Source organism: Prionailurus bengalensis, chromosome E4 (assembly GCF_016509475.1).
Source record: "Prionailurus bengalensis isolate Pbe53 chromosome E4, Fcat_Pben_1.1_paternal_pri, whole genome shotgun sequence".
Taxonomy (NCBI): Eukaryota; Metazoa; Chordata; class Mammalia; order Carnivora; family Felidae; genus Prionailurus; species Prionailurus bengalensis.
This window is the reverse complement of record NC_057360.1, coordinates 4960384-4980511: the sequence shown is the minus strand read 5'-3', so window position 1 is coordinate 4980511 and position 20128 is coordinate 4960384. Positions and strand designations below refer to the sequence as shown.

Genomic DNA, 20128 nt, shown 5'->3' with positions numbered 1-20128 from the left:
CCCAGCTTCCGTTCACAGCTCTCTCGCTCTCTCTCTCTCTCTCTCTTTTTTTTAATGACATTCTTGCTTCATGGATCAGGCTCAGACCTGACCAGCAGACTTGGCCACCCGGGAGTGATGCCCCAGTCCTTGGCTGTGGTCTGGGAGCAGCGCTGCTCCTCAGGAGTGAGTCAGGAGCAGAGTGCGATGCCCAGCAGTGGCAGTGGATTTGGGGATGGATAGCTCATGCCCGGAGCAGTCACAGGTCCAAGGTCGATGTCCTCTCCTGGGAAATTTGGTGGTATGTGCAGGTAGATATTTGGAGAATGGACAAGGATAGCATGACTAATCTAGGCAGAGGCTTATTGAAAAGACTTTGGGGGGGTGCCTGGGGGCTCGGTGGGTTAAGCATCCAACTTCGGCTCAGGGCGTGATCTCATGGTTCAAGGGTTCGAGCCCCACATCGGGCCCGCTGCTGTCAGCACGGAGCCTGCTTCGGATCCTCTGTCTGCCTCTTTCTTGGCCCCTCCCCCACCTCAAAAAACCAAACAAACATTAAAAAAATTAAATAAAAGGCTTTTGTTTTTTGTTTTCGTCTGGCAATTGTGTGTGTGAGGGTTACGTGGGTACTGAAGACTCCCAGCCTAACGCAGAGTCACCCTGGGGGACCCTAAGAGAAACTTCAGTTCCAGGGTCTACTATCTGGAAAACCAAATTTGATTCTCAGGCGCCTGAAGCATCATGTGAGTGTCAATGTCTTTGCTTTGATCTCGCTTAGCTGAGATCTGATTATCTGCGTTCAAAGTTTGCATTAATATTCAGGCTAACTAACAGGCAAGGCTGAAAACGCTGAGGTTGCTGGCCAGCCCACTTGTTAACTACTATAATTGAACTAGACTGTGGTCATTAATATAAATGACAGTGACTCTCCTTGGTCATCTGGTCAGCAGTAAAGAGCACCGAGCTAAGAGCAAAGGATCTGTTTCCAATCCTAAGCCCTCTCTCAAGCATTATTTGCACCTCTCTGAGACATTTCCCTCACCTGCTTAAAGAATGAGATGAATATCCTGAATGCGTAACTTGCATTTGTGAAAATAACACGCACACATTGTTCAATGGTCAAATAATGCTACAAGGCTCATCGCAAAAAAAGAGCAGATTGTTTTTTATACAGATGGTCACAACAGTATCTCCCATCCCGCAGTGTTCTTCTGAGACCTTGACACCTTGGGAATGGGTGGGGGGGGGGGATTGGGGAGGGTCTATGTTCCCCCCCCCCAACCAGAGTGACTTAGGAGTATGTATTGATCAGGGTTCTCCAGAGAGATAGATCAGTAGGAGAGAAACAGAAAGACAGACAGGCACACAGACAGACAGAGACATTGATTTATTATAAGGTATTGGCTCCCCCAGTGATGGAGGCCGAGAAGTCCCACATCTGTCCTCTGCAAACTGGAGACCGAAGAAGGCCTGTGGGATGTAGTTGCAGTTCAAAGACCTGAGAGCCAGGAGCTCCAAGTGCGGAAGACGGATGTCTCAGCTCACGTGGTCAGACAGAGAGCAAGTCCGCCCTTCCTCAGTCTTTTCGTTCTATTCAGACATCCAAAGGACTGGGTGATACCCACCTGCGTAGGGAAGACTGCTCTACTTGGCTCAGTCTACTGAATCAAATGCTGATCTCTTCCAGAAACCCCCTAACAGACGCGCACACAGACGACATTTAACCACATATCCCCGGACATTCCGCGAGCCAACGAAACTGACACGGAAAATTAGCTCTCACAGATGCCCCGTGACATCTTGTTCCCGTGGGATACTCACCTCTGGAACCCTGAGCTGCCATATGGAAAGAGCTCCCATTAGGCTACCTGGAGGGATCCCCTAGAGAAGCCCTGAGACTGCATGGGGAGAGAGAGAGAGAGAGAGAGAGAGAGAAAGAGGGAGAGGAAGAGAAAGAGAGAGGGAGACAGGGAGAGAGGCCAGGCTGGGCCCCTGTTGCTCCCGCCCCACTCCACATCCTTGAATCTGAGCACCAGCCGGAGAGCCCTGCGTCCCAAACTGCCCAGCAGAGCCCCTCCTGAAATCCTGAGCCCGGAGCCAGGGAGAGCCAATGCACACAGGGGCGGTTACTGTTGGAAGCCGCCAAGTTCCGGGCAATTTGTCACCCGACAGTGGGAACCAGAACACTTCCCAACCCACCTCCTCGTTCAGCATCTCTCTGCCGAGAGCTGCCTGCCTCCTTTCTTTTAGCAACGTCTCCTCCCTGCTCATAACTCCGGGAGGATTACTTGGCTGATACGGCTATCCGTCTCAGGCGTGTCACAATCTGACTCGCTCTTTTGGAAGATGGGAGGCATCGTATTCTTCTCTCAGCCCTCCTTCCCATTTCTACCTTGTCCATCAGCCAAGCATTGTCATATCGAAATCTTGGTTAAGCCAACATTGACTTTTTTTGCCTTATTGTTACTACCCACCGAGTACTGTCCACTGTTGAGCAATTGACCCGCGACCATTACGTCCCCTTTCTAATCTCTCCCTTGCCCACTCCTTCGGCGTCTCATGTCAGGACCGCTTCTTACCGCCACACTCCCCAACGGGATTGCGAAGGCCCCCAAAAAGATCTTCCTGCGTGGTTAAACCCATCACACAGGGCCAGGGCGACAAGGCCACCTCTTCTGGTCGGCAATTCAGTGTTTTAGCCCAACGGTTTCTCCGAAGAGAGTCATCCTACCGCCTGAGGATGGGCTGAGTCTGGTAACATACCCGGGTGACGCCCTGGGGGAGCAAGGGGACAGGCCTGGCTGCGCTTTCACACAAACCCTCAGCTTTCGGCCCAGGGCCTCTCCCCTGCCTCCCTGGTTGCCAGCTCTTCCTGGATCTGGACCTCTAGGTTTCTATTTCTCCAAAATTAACCTCTGGACCCCTGGGGAGCAGGGGCTGGGTAAAGTGGGGAGGCAGGGCCTTCCCCTGGCTGTGTGGAGAAGGGGAGGGGGCATGATGGGAAATCTTATACAGACTTTGAACCAATTCTTCCATTGCCAGGCCCAGGCAGCAGGTGCCGATTTATCCCAGCTGCGAGGCTTCCCTGGGTCTGCAGAGCCCGTCAGACCCTCCTCTGATCTGGTGCTTTTCCCTTTAAAAAATTAAAAAAAAAAATCATTTTATTTGTTTTTAATCCTCATCACAGTTAAGTATACCCTTTAATCCCCATCCCCTCAGCCCCCCATCCCACGACCCACCTCCCCTCTGGTAACCAGTAGCTTGTTCTCTGCCATTAAGAGTCTGATTTGGGTCTCTCTCTCTCTCTCTCTTTTTCCTTTGCTTGTTTATTTTGTTTCTTAAATTTAACATATGAGTGAGATCATAGGGTATTTGTCTTTGCCTTATTTCGCTTAGCACACCACGCTCCACCTCCATCCATGCCATTGTACATGGCAAGATTTCATTTTTTATGGCCAAATGATACTCCCTTGTCGATCTGTACCGCACCTTTATCCATTCATCACTTGCTGGACACTGGGGCTGCTACCGTAGTTTGGCTAGTGTAAACAAACCTGCTCTAAATTTCAGGGTGCCTGTATCCTTTTGATTTCGTGTTTGGGATTTTGGGGGGGTACATACCAGAGGTGGGATTCTTGGATTATATAGTATCTCCACATTAATTTGGGGGGGAAACTCCATACTGTTTTCCAGAGTGGGGGCACCAGTTTGCATTCCCGCTGGCAGTGCAGGAAGGCTCCCCTTTCTCCATATCCTCGCCAACACTTGTTGTTGCTGTGTTTTTGATTTTAGCCATTCTGACAGGTGCGAGGTGGTATCTCATTGTGGTTTTGATTTACATTGCCCTGATGATGAGTGATGTTGAGCATCTTTTCACGTGTCGGTTGGCCATCTGGATGTCTTCTTTGGAGAGATGTCTGTTCGTGTCTTCTGCCCATTTTTTTTTTTAAAGATTTTACTGTTTTTAAGGTTTTTTAAAAATTTATTTTGTGAGAGAGAGACAGAGACAGAGACAGGGTAAGCATGAGTGGGGGAGGGGTAAAGAGAAGGAGAGAAAGAATCCCAAGCAGGCCTCAAGATGTCAGCCCAGAGCCTTATGTGCGGCTCGGTTTCACAAACGGTGAGATTGCAAGCTGAGTCAAAAAAAAAGAGTTGGACACTTAACCGACTGAGCCACTTAAGGGCCCCTAAAGATTTTATTTTTAAGTAACCTCTATACCCAATATGGGGCTTGAACCCACAACCCCGAGATCAAGAGTCATACGCTCTAGCAGCTGAGCCCAGCCAGGTGCCCCATCTTCTGTCCATTTAAAAAACAATTAAAAAAAAATCTTTATTTATTTTTGAGAGAGAGAGAGAGAGAGAGAGAGAGAGACAGAGCATGAGCAGGGGAGGGGCAGAGAGAGACACACACAGAATCCGAAGCAGGCTCCAGGCTCTGATCTGTCATTGCAGAGTCTGCCGTGGGGCTTGAACTCATGAACTGTGAGATCATGACCTGAGATGAAGTCCGATGCTAAGCAGAATGAACCACCCAGGCGCCCCTCTTCTGTCCATTTTTAATTGAATTATTTGTGTTGGGGATATTGAGTTGTATCAGTTCTTTATATATTTTGGATACTAACCCTTTATCTGATAGGGCATTTGCCAATATCTTCTCCATTTAGTAGATTGCCTTTTAGTTTTGTTGATTATTTCCTTCAGTGTGTATAAACTTTTTATTTTGATATAGTCCCAGTAGTTTATTTTGCTTTTATTTCCCTTGCCTCAGGATACCTATCTAGAAAAACGTTATTACAGCCGACGTCACAGACATTACTGTCTGTGCTCTCTTGAGCGATTTTTATAGTTCAGGGTCCTACATTTAGGTCTTTAATCCATTTTGCGTTTAATTTTGTGTATGGGTAAGAAAGTGGTCCAGTTTCCTTCTTTTGCGGGTGGCTGTCCAGTTTTCCTGACACCATTTGTTGAAGAGATTGTCTTTTTCCCATTGGATATTCATCCTCCTTTGTCGAAGATTAATTGACCATATAATTGTGGGTTTATTTCTGGGGTTTCTATTGCTTCTCCCTTTTTTATGTGAGTCACCACGCTTCATCTGATTTCCCTATTCACAAAATGTATTATTACCTCTCATCCACCGTTACGTTCTCTTTTCTTCTCCCTGGCCCCACAGGTTTATTTTTACGTCATTTAGGAGAGTGTCGGCAGGCAACAGGGATGATGAGTACTTGTGCTGTCTGCGCCGTGTTTGAACAGCAATCTCCCCACCTACACTTTGTAAGATCACTCTCAGAACCAAACAGAACAATATATGCAAAAGTGCCTTGCAGACTCTCAGGTGCCAAGCAAATGTGATTTACTATCATTTGGTCCCTTGGTGGAATTTCCTGTCTCGCTACTTTTGCCAAAATGGACACTTCGGCAAAGGCAGTCATCCTTCTAACCATAATCCTTAAAAATCTTCATTCATCTATGGGGCGCCTGAGCGGCTCACTCGGTTGAGCGTCCAACTGCGGCTCAGGTCCTGATCTCACAGCTCATGAGTTCAAGCCTCGCATCAGGCTCTGCGTCGACAGCTCGGAGCCTGGAGCCTGCTTCGGATTCTGTGTCTCCCTCTCTCTTTCTGCATCTGTCTCTGTCTCTCTCAAAAATAAACATTAAAAAAAAAAATCTTCCTTCATCTGTGATTTATCTAAGAAGATTTGCTAAATTGGCACATTGTTTTGAGATCAGATACCCCCAAATATAATTTTAAAATAGTTAAAAGCCCTTCAGGGGTGCCTGGCTGGCTCAGTTGGAAGAGCATGTGACTCGATTTCGAGATGGTGAGTTTAAGCCCCACGCTGGGTGCAGAGTTTACTTAAAAATAATAAAATCTTTAAAAAGCATTCCTCGAAGTGATGAAACCATCATAGCTATAAAGTTGCAAAAATTAAATTCTTAGTAAGTTTAAGTGCATGAACTTAGAGTGTAATCAAATAACCAACCAGCCTTTTATTTTTTAAGTTTGTTTATTTATTTGGATCGTGAGCAGGGGTGGGGGCAGAGAGAGAGGGAGAGAGAGAGAATCCCAAGCAAGCTCCGTAGTCAGCCCAGAGTCAGACATGGGGCCTGAACTCATGAACTGGGAGATCATGACCGGAGCCAAAATCAAGAGTCGGATGATTTAACCACCCAGGTGCCCCCCACAACCAGCCTTTTAGATGCCAATTTAAAAGCTTAAAAAAAGAAGGGACCCCAGAGTGGCTCAGTTGCCTGAGTGTCCAACTTGGGCTCAGGTTATGATCTCACAGTTGGTGAGTTCAAGCCCCACATCAGTCTCACTGCTGTCAGTGCAAAGCCCGCTTTGGATCTTCTCCACACCCCCTCCCCCGCCCCTCCCCTGCTCGTGCTCTCTCTCTCTCTCTCTCTCTCTCAAAATAAACAAACATGAAAAAAAATAAAAGCTCAAAAAATAAGAAGTTTAAAGTATCCGACGTGACCTTCATAAATTGGTTAACGTCTCAAGATGATTACGTGTGCTGTTCAAAGCAAGTTGCAGGGGCGCCTGGGGGGCTCAGTTGGTTAAGCGTCGGACTTCAGCTCAGGTCATGGTCCCCCAGTTCGTGGGTTCGAGCCCCGCGTCGGGCTCTGAGCTGACCCGGGGATGGGGGGGGGTGGGGGGAACTCTCCCTCCCTGGAGCTCCGGGCCCCTCCTCACTCCCCTGAAGTTGCTTTTCCCCTTGATTTCAGCCTGGGGTGCCAACTGCCTCATTCATCCTCCAGCCGAAGCACCCAGCACGGGGCCGGGCCTGCGCGGTGCCCACGTGTCGGTTGAAGCGAAAACACTGCCGGCGGCCGCGTGCAACTACCACTGCGCCTTTTGGAGGGATACAGCCAAGGGAGTTGGGTGGAGACTCCGCTTGAGATTTTAAGGAGACAAAGATGAGGACGCCTTCCTCCCCCGTGGAGACCAAGTTGTGGAGCTGGCAGATTGCTTCGTCTTTTCACGCGACGGGGAACGAGGGGCAGAGAAGCAAAACCTCGGTTCTGGCAGCCGCCGAGCCCAACGCGGGAGGCGGCGTGGATCCTGGCAGCTCGCGTGTTCCATGAGAGACACCTGCTTTGCTGGCAGCCGGGAGAGAAAGGCTCAGAATAGCACAGGCGAACCCACTCACAAAAACACAGAAGCTCCCCTGGACTGTAGGCAAGGGGTCGGGGTCGGGGGAAGGCCAGGAGGAGGCCTGGGGGGGGGAGGGGGGCTGACTTGGAGCATGTCCCAGCGCCGTCAAAGGGACTTGAATTTCCCCCGTGATGGGCCGGGAATGGAATCCAACGCCCGTCGAGTTCAGAGGCGGCGAGAGCCTGGCTCAGGGCTCGCAAGGTAGGTAATGGCAGGCTGCGGCCGGGGGGCCAGGAGGCCATGGGGGGAGGGTCTCTGGGCCCCACTGCTGAGAACTGGGCTGTCCCTCTGTTGGGGACGCGGGAGCTCCCCGGCACTCTGAGTTCCGGGGGAGTGGGGACGGTAGTCCTGGAGGCAGTGAGAACCGCAGCCCAAACAAGAGAGCAGGCGGTGGGGGACGCGAATCAGGGGCGGGGGGCCAGAGGCAAAGCCCCAGCCTGGGAGACCACGCTGTTAACCAGCCTGAGTGCCTCTCCCGGGCCTTCTGCGTTAGTGTCCAAAATAGTCCCTTAAGAAGCTCCTTAAGGAAAGGGTCCTGGGTGGGGGGGACGCCTAGGTGGTTCAGTGGGTTAAGTGCCTGGCTTCGGCTCAGGTCATGATCTTACAGTTGGTGGGTTCAAGCCCCGTGTCAGGCTCTGTGCTGACAGCTTGGAGCCTGGAGCCTGCCTCGGATTCTGTCTCCTTCTCTCTCTGTGTCTCCCCTGCTGGTGCTCTCTCTCTCTCTCAAGAATAGATAAACATAAAAAAAAAAAAAAAAAAGGAAAAGGTCCTGGGGTCACAGAAGTTTGGGAAACACAGCTACAGTAAACCCTCTTAGGGATTCACAACGAACAGTAGCCCCAAGGGGCTCTTCATGAAAGGAAAAATAGCAAAAACCAAAACCAAAAAACGCTTTACTTTCTTTAACCCAGGCTTTCCTCAAACGCTTTTCTTCGGGTTAAGGCCTGTCGGCGTCCTGCAGAAAGAGTTCCATCAGCCGTAACATGGGGACTGCTGTTCCCCGGAGGCCTTGACCCTGGAATATTGCCTTTCTAACAATCTATAGTGAAAGATAGATTTAATTATAAATCTTAGCTGTGAGTTTTAATGTCTTCTTGTCTCAAATAACATGTCAGAGTTATGGAAAATTCACATGTCTTTTTTGTTTTTCCAATTAGCTTTTTCAAAAAATATTTTATTTATTTTTCACAAGCGGGGGAGGGGCAGAGAGAGGGGGACAGAGGATCAGAAGCGGGTTCTGCACTGACAGCAGTGAGCCCCACTGGGGCTCGAACCCACGAACCCCGAGATCATGACCTGAGCCAGAGGTGGACGCTCAACGAACTGAGCCACCCAGGTGCCCCATTTCCAATAGTTTTTTAAAGATGAACTTTACTTTTTTTTAAATTAAAATAAAAAAAAATTATTTTATTTTATTTTTAGAGAGAGAGAGAAGTATGCACAAGTAGGGTGGGGGGAGGCAGAGAGAGGGAGAGAGAGAATCTCAAGCAGGCTCCACACTCAGTGCGGAGCCCAATGCGGGACCCTGGGAGCATGACCTGAGCCGAAATCAAGAGTCCGACGCTTACCGACCGAGCCTCCCAGGTGCCCTCAACTTTAGTTTTTAGAGCAGTTTGGGGTTCACAAAAACTTCAGCCGCAGGTAGAGAGTTCCTGTATGTTCCCTGCCTCCACACAGGCACAGCGTCACTCACTATCAACGTCCCCCACAGGATGGGGCATTCGTTACCACTGATGAACCTACAGGGACACATCAATATCACGTCAGTATCACCTACAGCCCCTAGCGAACATTAGGGTTCACGCTTGGTGTTGTACAGTGAGTTTGAACAAATGTATAACGACATGTCTCCACTGTCGTAGTGTCATACAGTGTTTTCAGTGCCCTCAACGCCGAAAGCGTCCTCTGTGCCCTGCGTATTCGCTCCTCCCTCCCCCCTACCCATGGCCACCACTGATTTTATTATAGTTACTGTCACCACACAAAGTTATTCCAATAGTATCGGCTATCTTCCCTGTGCTGTACTTCGTATCCCTTGACCTGTTTGTTTTATAACTGAAAGTTTGCACCTCTTAACCCACTTCATCTATTTCACCCAGCACCCCCCCCCCCTTTCTGGAAACCACTAGTTTCTCTCTGTATTTATGAGTCTGTTTCTGATTTGTTTTTAGATTCCACAAACACATGAGATCGTATGGTATATGGCCTCCTCTGTCTAACTTGTTTCACTTACCATAATGCCCTCTAGGTCCATGAAGAGGATATTTAAAAAAAAATTTTTTTTTTAGCATTTATTTATTTTTGAGACAGAGAGAGACAGAGCATGAACGGGGGAGGGTTAGAGAGAGGGAGACACAGAATCTGAAACAGGCTCCAGGAACCCACGAACCGCAAGATCATGACCTGAGCCGAAGTCGGACGCTTAACCGACTGAGCCACCCAGGCGCCCCTGAAGAGGATATTTTTAAGAGGGGAGGGAGACATGGGGTGCCTGGGTGGCCCAGTCGGTTAAGCGTCCGACTTCGGCTCAGGTCACGATCTCACGGTTCGCGGGTTCGAGCCCCGCATCCGGCTCTGTGCTGACAGCTCAGAGCCTGGAGCCTGCTTCCGTTCTGTGTCTCCCTCTCTCTCTCTGCCTCCCCTGCTGGCACTCTGTCTCTCTCTCTCTCCCTCTCAAAAATAAATAAACATTAAAAAATTAAAAAAGAAAAGAAAACCACTGGCCTATGGGGAAACCCAGACTCCATCAGAAAATCTCAAAAAGCTTTTTCTATTCGGCCATTTACCACTGGTAAGCATTTGGTGACCTAAAAGGTTAGTGAGAAGACAGATATGAAGACCCAGGAGATATGAAAGAAATGGGCCAAGGACATGGCTTTTCATCTCACAAGAAAAACCGCATCAGGCTTTGGCTGGGACAGGACATGCGTCGGTCAGGTCGTGAGGCCAAAGGAGAGAGAAGAGGTCGTTTGCTCCCGAAGCCTGTGGAAGGAGACCGTTGGAACCTTCATTTGCAGGGTTATCTGCAAGTCTTTTCTTGATCTGAAAAGCCGTTTGGTTCTGTGCAACTGCCCTTTTGAATGTTCCTCGAGGGGAAATACTTGGTCTTTTTCGGAATCAAAAGCTAGGAGGGGCGCCTGGACGGTTTGGTCGGTTGAGCATCGACTCTTGATTTTGGCTCAGGTTATGATCTCCAGGTTCATGGGTTCGAGCCCCACGTTGGGATCTGCACTGACAGCGCGGAGGCTGCTTGGGATTCTCTCTCTCGCTCTCTCTCTGCCCCCTCCCCGCTTGCGTGCTCTCTCTCTCTCTCAAAATAAATAAATAAACTTGAAAAAAAAGAGAGAACTAATGGCTAATACTTTTTGTAACCATCTTATTTTTTTTTTATTCCTTTAAATGTTTGTTCATTTTTGAAGGAGAGAGAGACAGAGCGTGATCAGGGGAGGGGCAGAGAGAGAGGAAGACACAGAATTTGAAGCAGGCTCCAGGCTCCCAGCTGGCAGCACAGAGCCCGATGCGGGGCTCAAACCCACGAGCTGTGAGATCAGGACCTGAGCCGGAGTTGGACGCTGAACCGACTGAGCCACCCAGGCGCCTCTCTAGATTTCAGTTTAAATGTTGCTTCCCTGTCCCCAATGTCTAGGCAAATCTGTTATATCCCTGGTTGCAGTACTTTGTGTACTGGTAATTAACCAGTCACTAGCAATAACTTCGTTTTTGTCTCTCTCGCTCGACTTTAGCACCTGTGTCTTCGCACACGTACGGTTGTGTGTTCCCAGCACCTACTGGCACCTGATACATGGTGGCTGCTCCAGAGGCATCCGTCGAATGATGAGTGAGGTCATGCCCGTTTGGACTTCCAGTTTCAATGTTGGCTAAAAATGTCAAAAAAATACATTATTTTGGGGGTGCCTGGGCGACTCGGTCAGTTAAGCATCTGACTCTTGATTTGGGCTCAGGTCATGATCTTACGGTTTGTGAGTTGGAACCCCACATCAGGCTCTGTGCTGACAGTGGGAAGCCTGGTTTGGATTCTCTCTCTCTCTCCCTCCCTCTCTGCCCCTCCCCCACTCTCTCTCTCTCAAAATAAATAAATAAACTTAAAAAAAAAGGTTATTTCCTATTAACTTATGTCTGTTTAGCTTCTGACCTGAGAATCATAATTTGTCTTAATTTCCTTTCAACGTTTCCTAAGAACATTCCTTCAGATCAAGGGCTGTGACCCTGACCCAGTCTTTTAAAATATTTTTCTTTTTAATTTTTTTTTTTACATTTATTTATTCTTTGAGAGACAGAGCACAATTGGGGGGGGGGGGCAGAAAGAAAAGGAGACACAGAATCCGAAGCAGGCTCCAGGCTCCAAGCTGTCAGCACAGAGCCTGACAGGGGGCTCGAAGTCACAAACTGTGAGATCACGACCTGAGCCGAAGTCAGACGCTTGACTGAGCCACCCAGGCACCACTTAAAATATGTTTTCTCTCGGTGCTTCTGAACAATTCATATCCTTGCTTTTGTATTCTCATTGGCAATGGTAGCATAGTATTTTACCATGTGGAGGGTTTATGTAACCATTTCCTATCGAGGGGGCATTTATGGTGTTTTTAGCTATATATTTTTTAAGTTTATTTAATTATTTTGAGAGAAAGAGAGAAAGCACGAGTGGGGGAGGGGCAGAGAGACAGGGAGAGAATCCCAAGCAGGCTCCCCATTGTCAGCGTGGAGCCCAATGTGGGGCTCAAACTCACAAACCGTGAGATCATGACCTGAGCTGAAGTCAGATGCTTAACCGACTGAGCCACCCAAATGCCCCTCTTGTTTCTTTTTAATGTGTATTTATTTATTTTGAGAGAGAGAGTGAGAGAGAATGGGACAGGGGCAGAGAGAGGGAGAGAGAGAATCCCAAGCAGGCTCTGCACTGTCAGCACCGAGCCCGATGGAGGACTTGATCTCAAGACTGGTGAGATTGTGACCTGAGCTGAAATCAAGAGTTGGATCTCAACCAACTGAGTCACCCAGGTGCCCCATTCAACTTTCTGATAATCGTTAAAAAAGGAAAAAAAAAAAGCCACAATAGGGGGGCGTGGCTGGCTCAGTTGGTAGAGCACAAGACTCTTGATCTCAGGGTTGTAAGTTCGAGCCCCACATTAGGTGTAGAGATTACTTTTTTTTTAATTTAATTTTTTATCTTTTTAAATTTACATCCAAATTAGTTAGCATATAGTGCAGCAATGATTTCAGGAGCAGATTCCTTAGTGCCCCTGACCCATTTAGCCCATCCCCCTCCCACAACCCCTCCAGTAACCCTCTGTTTGTTCTCCATATTTATGAGTTGCTTCTGTTTTGTCCCCCTCCCTGTTTTTATATGCTTTTTGTTTCCCTTCCCTTATGTTCATCTGTTTTGTCTCTTAAAGTCCTCATATGAGTGAAGTCATAGGATTTTTGTCTTTCTCTGACTAATTTCACTTAGCATAATACCCTCCAGTTCCATCCACGTAGTTGCAAATGGCAAAATTTCATTCTTTTTGATTGCCGAGTAATACTCCATTGTATATATATACACCACATCTTTATCCATTCATCCATCGATGGACATTTGGGCTCTTTCCATACTTTGGCTATTGTGGATAGTGCTGCTATAAACATGGGGGTGCACGTGTCCCTTCGAAACAGCACCCCTGTATCCCGTTGGATAGATGCCGAGTAGTGCAATTGCTGGGTTGTAGGGTAGTTCTGTTTTTAGTTTTTTGAGGAACCTCCATACTGTTTTCCAGAGTGGCTGCACCAGCTTGCATTCCCATAGGTGTAGAGATTACTTAAAAATAAAATCTTCTGGGGTGCCTGGGTGGCTCATGTCGGTTGAGCGTCCGACTTTGGCTCAGGTCATGATCTCGAGGTCCGTGAGTTCGAGCCCCGCGTCGGGCTCTGTGCTGACAGCTCAGAGCCTGGAGCCTGCTTCCGATTCTGTGTCTCCCTCTCTCTCTGCCCCTCCCCATTCATGCTCTGTCTCTCTCTGTCTCAAAAATAAATAAACATTAAAAAAAATTTTTTTAATAAAAATAAAAAAAATAAAATCTTTTTTGGGGTGCTTGGGTGGCTCAGTCAATTAAGCGTCCAACTTCAGTTCAGGTCAGGATCTCACAATTTGTGGGTTCGAGCCCCACATGGGGCTCTGTGCTGACAGCAAGGAGCCTGCTTTGGATCCTCTGTCTCCCTCTCTCTCTGCCCCTTTCCCGCTCGTGCTCTCTCTCTCTCTCTCTCTCTCCAAGATAGATAAGCATTTAAAAAATAAAAAGAGAATCTTTTTTAAAAATGCCATAATAAAGACCCTCATACATAAATGTTGCTACATCCCCAATTATTTTCTCAGGATAAATTTCTAAAAATAGAACTAGTAAGTTAAAGGGTCTGAGCATTTTCTAAGACTAAAGACATATTTTGCCTGGTTTTGTTCCACTAGGGTTGAGCTGGCGTCTCAGACTTAACTCAGTATTCATGTGAGTTGCCTGCTGACTCTATACCCACCCCTTGCTTTTTCGGTGTCAGCGCCTACATCCGCTCTATCTCCTGTATTTCGTCCTGCTTCCCGACTGGCAACCACATTGCTTGATTTCCGTGTCTCATGACTCTCCTGACTGATTTGCTCGTTGAGTTAAATATTTACGGAGCTCCTACCGTGTGCTTGCCGTAATGGTGCTCGGCAAAGCGAAGTAAACAGCTGTCCAAATGATAACTGAAGGCGGTAAGTGTTCTGAAGGGCGCCGGACGGAATGCTAGAATGTAGTAAGAGAATAAATCTTCTCTCTTTCGGTAGGTTTTGAGGAAAGTCCTTTCTGAGAAGGTGAGCCCGAAGGATAAGTAGGAACTAACTGACTGATAAGTACACGAAAAGATGCTTGACACCATTAGTCATTAGGGCAGTGCCAATCAAAACCACAGTGAGGCACCACTTTGCAGCCGCTAAGATGGTTGTAATGAAAATAAACATGGGAACAGGTGGATAACAGGGAGAAATCAGAAGCTTCAAACACTCCTTGTGGGAATGCAGAATGGTACAGCTGCTGCGGAGATGGTCCGGCATTTCCTCAAATGTCTGAACCTAGAGTCGCCACGTGACCCGGTAATTCAACTCCTAGGTATGTTATTAAAGAGAGCTGAAGATGTGTATTCACACAGAGCCCGCTCACGAATGTTCGTAGCAGCATTATTCCTAACAGCCAGAGATTCGAAACAACTCAAGCGTCCACGAAGAGGTGAATGGGGAAACCAAATGTGGTATATCCATTCAGAGGAATGTTATTCAGCCATAAAAAAGAATGAAGCACCTTGCTCTTCTACAATCCGCTCCCCAAAGGCAAATCATGTTATTCTGACTCTTCTGGTGCTTTCTCATCACACTTAGAATGAAATTCAAACTCCTCATCCGAGTTTACCGAGCACTAGATGATCTGGCTCCTACCCGCCTCTCAGACCTATTCTCCGATATGCATTCATTCCCCTGCCCACTTCTTTTGTTTCTGTACTTAAAACATTCCAAGTTCATCTAGACTGTAGTGTTTCTTCTGCTCGAAATACTTTCTCTTCTGGTCTTTGACTGGCTCCGTTTTATCATGTGGATCTCATCTTAAATGCTCTCTCCTCAGAGTTGGCTTTCTCGGCCGCTCAGTGTAACAAGTCGTGTAGTCCCTTCTCTCCGGACATTCAGTGTCAGCTCTCTGCATGCCCTCAGTGCCACCTGATGTTGTTTCTTCTTTGTTTCTTGTCTCTCTTTCCCACAAAATCTAAGCTCAATGAAATGTAGGGACCTCATCACTTAGAACAGTGCTTGAACGGAGGGCACATAGGTGGCTCAGTCGGTTAAGCGACTGACTCTTGGTTTCGGCACAAATCACCATCACACGGTTCGTGGGTTCAAGCCCCGTGTCAGGCACTTGGGTCTGCACAGGGCCTGCTTGGATTCTGTTTCTCCTTCTCTCTCTCCCCCCAACAAAAAAGTGGGTAAACTTAAAACAATTTTTTTTTTTAGTGTTTATTTATTTTAGAGAGAGACAGAGTGCGAGCAGGGGAGGGGCAGAGAGGGAGAGAGAGAGGGAGACGCAGAATCCAAAGCAGGCTCCAGGCTCTGAGCTCTCAGCACAGAGCCTGATTCAGGGCTCGAATCCACAGACCACCAGATCATGACCCAAGCTGAAGTTGGACACTCAACCAACTGAGCCCCCCAGCCGCCCCCCAAAATCTTTAAAAATAAAGAACAGTGCTTGAATGAACGAATAAAAGCCTTTCCATGAAAAGGAAAAAAAGGAAGTGCTGACACAGGCCACAACATGGATGAAGCTTGCAAACATGATGCAAAGTGAAAAAAGCCAGATAGAAAAGGCTGTGGCCTGTTGTGATGCCATTTATATGAAATGTTCAGAAGAGGCAAATCCATAGATGAAGCATAGATTGGTGGTTGCCACGGGCTAGGGGTGGGGGGGATGGGGAATAACCACTTTTTTAAAGTTGATTTACTTATTTTGAGGCGGAGGAGGGGCAGAGGGAGGGAGACAGGGAATCCCTAGCAGGCTCCGCACCGCCAGCAAGGAGCCCAACGCGGGGCTTGGACTCACGAACTGTGGGACGATGACCTGATCCAAAGTCCTACGCTCAACTACGGAGCCACCCAGGAACCCAGGGAATAACAACCTTTGACGGGTATGAGGGTTTGGGGGGAGGTGAGGAGGTTGTTCTGAAATTAGATCGTGGTGATGATTGCACAACATTGTGAATACGCTTTAAAAAACACCAAATTGCAGGGCGCCTGGGGGGGCTCAGTCGGTTGAGTGTCCGACTCTTGGTTTGGGCTCAGGTCACGATCTCAGGGTTTGTGATTTCAAGCCCCGCGTTGGGCTTTGTGATGACGGCACAGAGCCTGCTTGGGATTCTCTCTCTCTCCCTCTCTCTTTGCCCCTCCCCAGCTTGCTCTGTCTCTTAAAAAAGAACTATGAAAAAATTATTTAAATGAAAAAACACTGCATTACACACTTTAAGACGATTAAAACAGGGGATTTTACGTTAATGGAATTACTTGCTTTTGAGGTGAAATTCACCTAACATAAAATCCACTATTTTAAAGTGTACAATTCAGTGGCATTTAACACATTCCCAAGGAAAGTGAAGGAAACCACACCCACGTGTCATGTCAGCAAAGGATGACTGTCTTCCCATTGCCATTTTGCGATGCGCTTGTAATTTTTTTAGTTGATTTATTTATTTTAAGAGAGAGGGGGCACGCACACACAGGAGGGGCAGAGGGAGAGACAGAATCCCAAGCAGGCATCGTGCTGTCAGCGCAGAGCCCGATGCGGAGCTCGAACTCAGGAACCCTGAGATCATGACCTGAGCTGAAATCAAGAGTCGGACACTCACCTGACTGAGCCACCCAGGCGCCCCTACGACGCACTTTTTAAACAAAATCTTCCAAGGAAAGATATTATGAAAGATTACCGTGAGGGGCTTCATTTTGCTGACACGTGGCACAAGTTGTAAAGTTATAATATCAGTCCCTTAGGAATTACTTTATGCTGCTATGGATGAAATAAACTTTGAGATACCAAAAGTGCAGGGAGCAATCAGAAACAATCAGTCAGAAATAGCACAGCAAATCCAGAAGGACAAGAGCTTTATTACCACGGCTGAGCTGAGCAGGGGTGAAGCAGGAGAGAGAGGCAAATGGAAGGAACAGGGTCAACCAAAGACCAGAAGGAGAGACAGAGACAGAGACAGAGACAGAGCAGGGGAGGGGCAGAGAGAGAGAGGGAGACACAAAGCTGTCAGCACAGAGCCCGACCCGGGGCCTGAACCCACAAACCGAGAGATCGTAACCTGAGCCTAAGGCAGACACCCAACCGACTGAACCACCCAGGCGCTGTCCTTACTCTTTCTTAATATGATCGGCATTTCTGAGGCCACACTTCCCGTTGCCCGCACCAAGTTGCGTCAGCTCCTTTGCACTCAGAGACCACCCCTCTTGTATATTCTGATGACCGACCTTTTGCCCAGATCAAGAAAGCTCCATGAAGAATGAGGTTTGTCCGTTCATCCTTCCGTCCATGCAGGAAGGTATTATTGAGCAACAATCATATACAAGGCACATGTCACTTAATACACGGAAAATGGCTAGGTTGATTGCTAGGGCAAAGGGTCACAGCAGCCTTTTCTGTGTGCATTTCCATCGATGGCTAGGCAGAAAGACTTCAAAAAGCAACCAGTTGCATGCAAGGGGCTCAGAGGCCTCCCCTGTGAATTATTTGCAATGATCGTTCTCTAGGACGGAAAAAGAAGCCTGGCAAGTTTTTATATTTGTCCTTTAATACCTCTAAGGTGGGGCGCCTGGGTGGTTGAGCATCTGACTTCGGCTTGGGACTGATGGGGTTGCTGAGAACAGGAGTTAATGCAGGTAAAAAGCTTCCACAGCAAGGGCTGGGACACAGTGAGTCCTTAAACATTATTATTTTGTAATTAAAAAAAATTTTATTTATTTACTTTGAGAGAGAGCACAAGCAGGGGAGGGGCAGAGAGAGAGAGAGGGAGAGAAAAAGAATCCCAAGCTGGGATGCAGGGCTTGAACCCACAAACTGAGATCATGACCTGAGCCGAAACCAAGAGTCGTTCGCTCAACGTGCTAAGCCACCCAGGTGCCCCTTATTTTGTAATTCTTTAATGTTTATTTATTTTGAGAGAGAGAGAGAGCACGAGCATGAGTGGGGGGAGGGGCAGAGAGAGAGGGTGAGAGAGAATCCCAAGCAGGCTCCGCACTGTCAGCACAGGGCCCCATGCAGGGCTCGAACCCACGGACCGTGAGGTCATGACCCGAGTCGAAATCAAGAGTCGGACCCTTAACTGATTGTGCCACCCAGGCACCCCTATTATTGTTATTATTGTTAAAATATATACAAATTGACACAGTTTAAATCCACCAGGAATATTTAGTGCTTTCGGCAATGCAGCGTTATTTAAAACTTTATTGTGTGAAGCTATGCCACTTTTCTTGGCGATTACCAAGTTCTTTGGGGATAAAGAGAAACTTGGATATTTCAGTGAGCTAGGTTTTCACGGTGACTGAAACAGGGGGGGGAGTTCCAGTGACCACATACGAGTGAAGCGCACAGAATTCTCACGCGAATCATTGCTAATGGGAAAGTTGACTTTTCCTCTGGATTAAGGACAACACGACAGGTTCTAAGAACAGTGGTGGGTTTGCAGAGGATTATAAGAGCAGGCTGCAGGGGTGCCTGGTGGCCCAGTCGGTTAAGCGTCCAACTCTTGGTTTGGGCTCAGGTCATGATCTCACGGTTTGTGGGTTCAAGCCCTGCATCGGGCTCTGCACTGAGAGCACAGAGCCTGCTTGGGATTCTGTCTCTCTCCCTCTCTCTCTCTGCCCCTCCTATGCGTGCGAGCTCGCTCTCTCTCAAAATAAATATATAGACTTAAAAAATAAGAGAAGGCTGCAACCTGAGGGACCCAGAAACAGCAGAGACTGGGACCTAAGTAACCACCACCAAAGAAACGGGGATCAGAGCTGTGCGTCATCAGAAGGAAATAGGTAATGGTGCTTGGGTGGGGCTTTATTCTTTCCAGGGGAGATTCAGGTTCAGAGTCAACAATTTGGTGAAATGAAAAGAAAACGTGAAGCGGACTGGACGGAGAGTTCTAGTACTAGAGACAGCACAGGTCACGTTGATACAAGCATGGCACTCACAGGAGGAGGGCTCGGGGGAGATGGCCTTTTACCCGTTGGCCTTTCTGGGTCTCAGTTTCCCAGCCACGGAATGAAAATTCGATGGAGACCGTCTTCCTCCACAAAGTTAGAAAAGGAGTAAATGTCGAAGTTCCTTAAAAGAGACATTCGCTAAATGTAATTATCGCGTGCGGATGTTGTCATGTATTTGCTCTTCCGGATTAATTTTGGAATCACTTGGTTGATTTCTCGTGAAGTTCTTTTGGATTTTTTTTGTTGAAACTGAGTTAATGTATACGTCAATTTGGGAAGAATTGACAGAGTTTGAATATTACATCTCTTCTTCTGGGGACAGGACATGCCTCTGCATTTATTCCAGTCTCCCTTTGTGTGCTCCAGGAAAGACTCTCAGGTTTTTGTGTGAAGGTTCCTCACATTTCTAATTTTGTTTATGACTAGACCCTTTACACTCTTTGGTTGCTATTTGAAATTGGATGTTTTCAGGGCGCCTGGGTGGCGCAGTCGGTTGAGCGTCCGACTTCAGCCAGGTCACGATCTCGCGGTCCGTGAGTTCGAGCCCTGCGTTGGGCTCTGGGCTGACAGCCTGGAGCCTGTTTCCGATTCTGTGTCTCCCTCTCTCTCTGCCCCTCCCCCGTTCATGCTCTGTCTCTCTCTGTCCCAAAAATAAATAAACGTTGAAAAAAAAAAATTTGAAATTGGATGTTTTCTCATTATATTTTGAATCCGGGTTATAGAAAAGCTATTTTTTAATATTGATTTTAGAGCCAGTCGCTTAATGAACTTCTCTTATTCTTTCCAACAGCATTTCGGTTGATTGCCATAGAGTTTCTGACTACACAGATAGAGGACCTGAAAAAGAGAGAGAGAAAAGGATAATTTCATCTCTTGGTTTCCAATAATTAAACTCATTTCTTCATTGTCTCTTTGGTTAAAAACTACCAGAACAACATTGAATAATATGGTGAGAGGGTACACATTTTACACGGTTGTGTCAGATTTTTTAAATGTTCTGATTTTATTTTTTCAAGTTTATTTATTTATTTCGAGAGAGCGCGTGCGTGAGAGAGAGAGAGGGAGAGAGAGGGAGGGATGGGGAGGGGCAGAGAGAGGGGAACAGAGCGAGAATCCCAAGCAGGCTCCACATTGTCCGCTCAGAGCCAGACGCGAGACTTGAACCCATGAGATCGTGACCTGACCCCAAATCAAGAGTCAGATGCTTAACTGACTGAGCCACCCAGGCTCTC

General features: G+C 47.6%; 1 long non-coding RNA gene across 1 annotated transcript; it reads left to right on the top strand.

The window, feature by feature from the left end:
• The first annotated feature begins 7135 nt into the window (after window positions 1-7135).
• Window positions 7136-19865, top strand: LOC122476062. The gene is made up of 3 exons (XR_006295378.1): window positions 7136-7345; window positions 10888-10987; window positions 19687-19865. It is a non-coding gene; the product is annotated as an uncharacterized LOC122476062 (long non-coding RNA).
• Window positions 19866-20128: the final 263 nt, after the last annotated feature.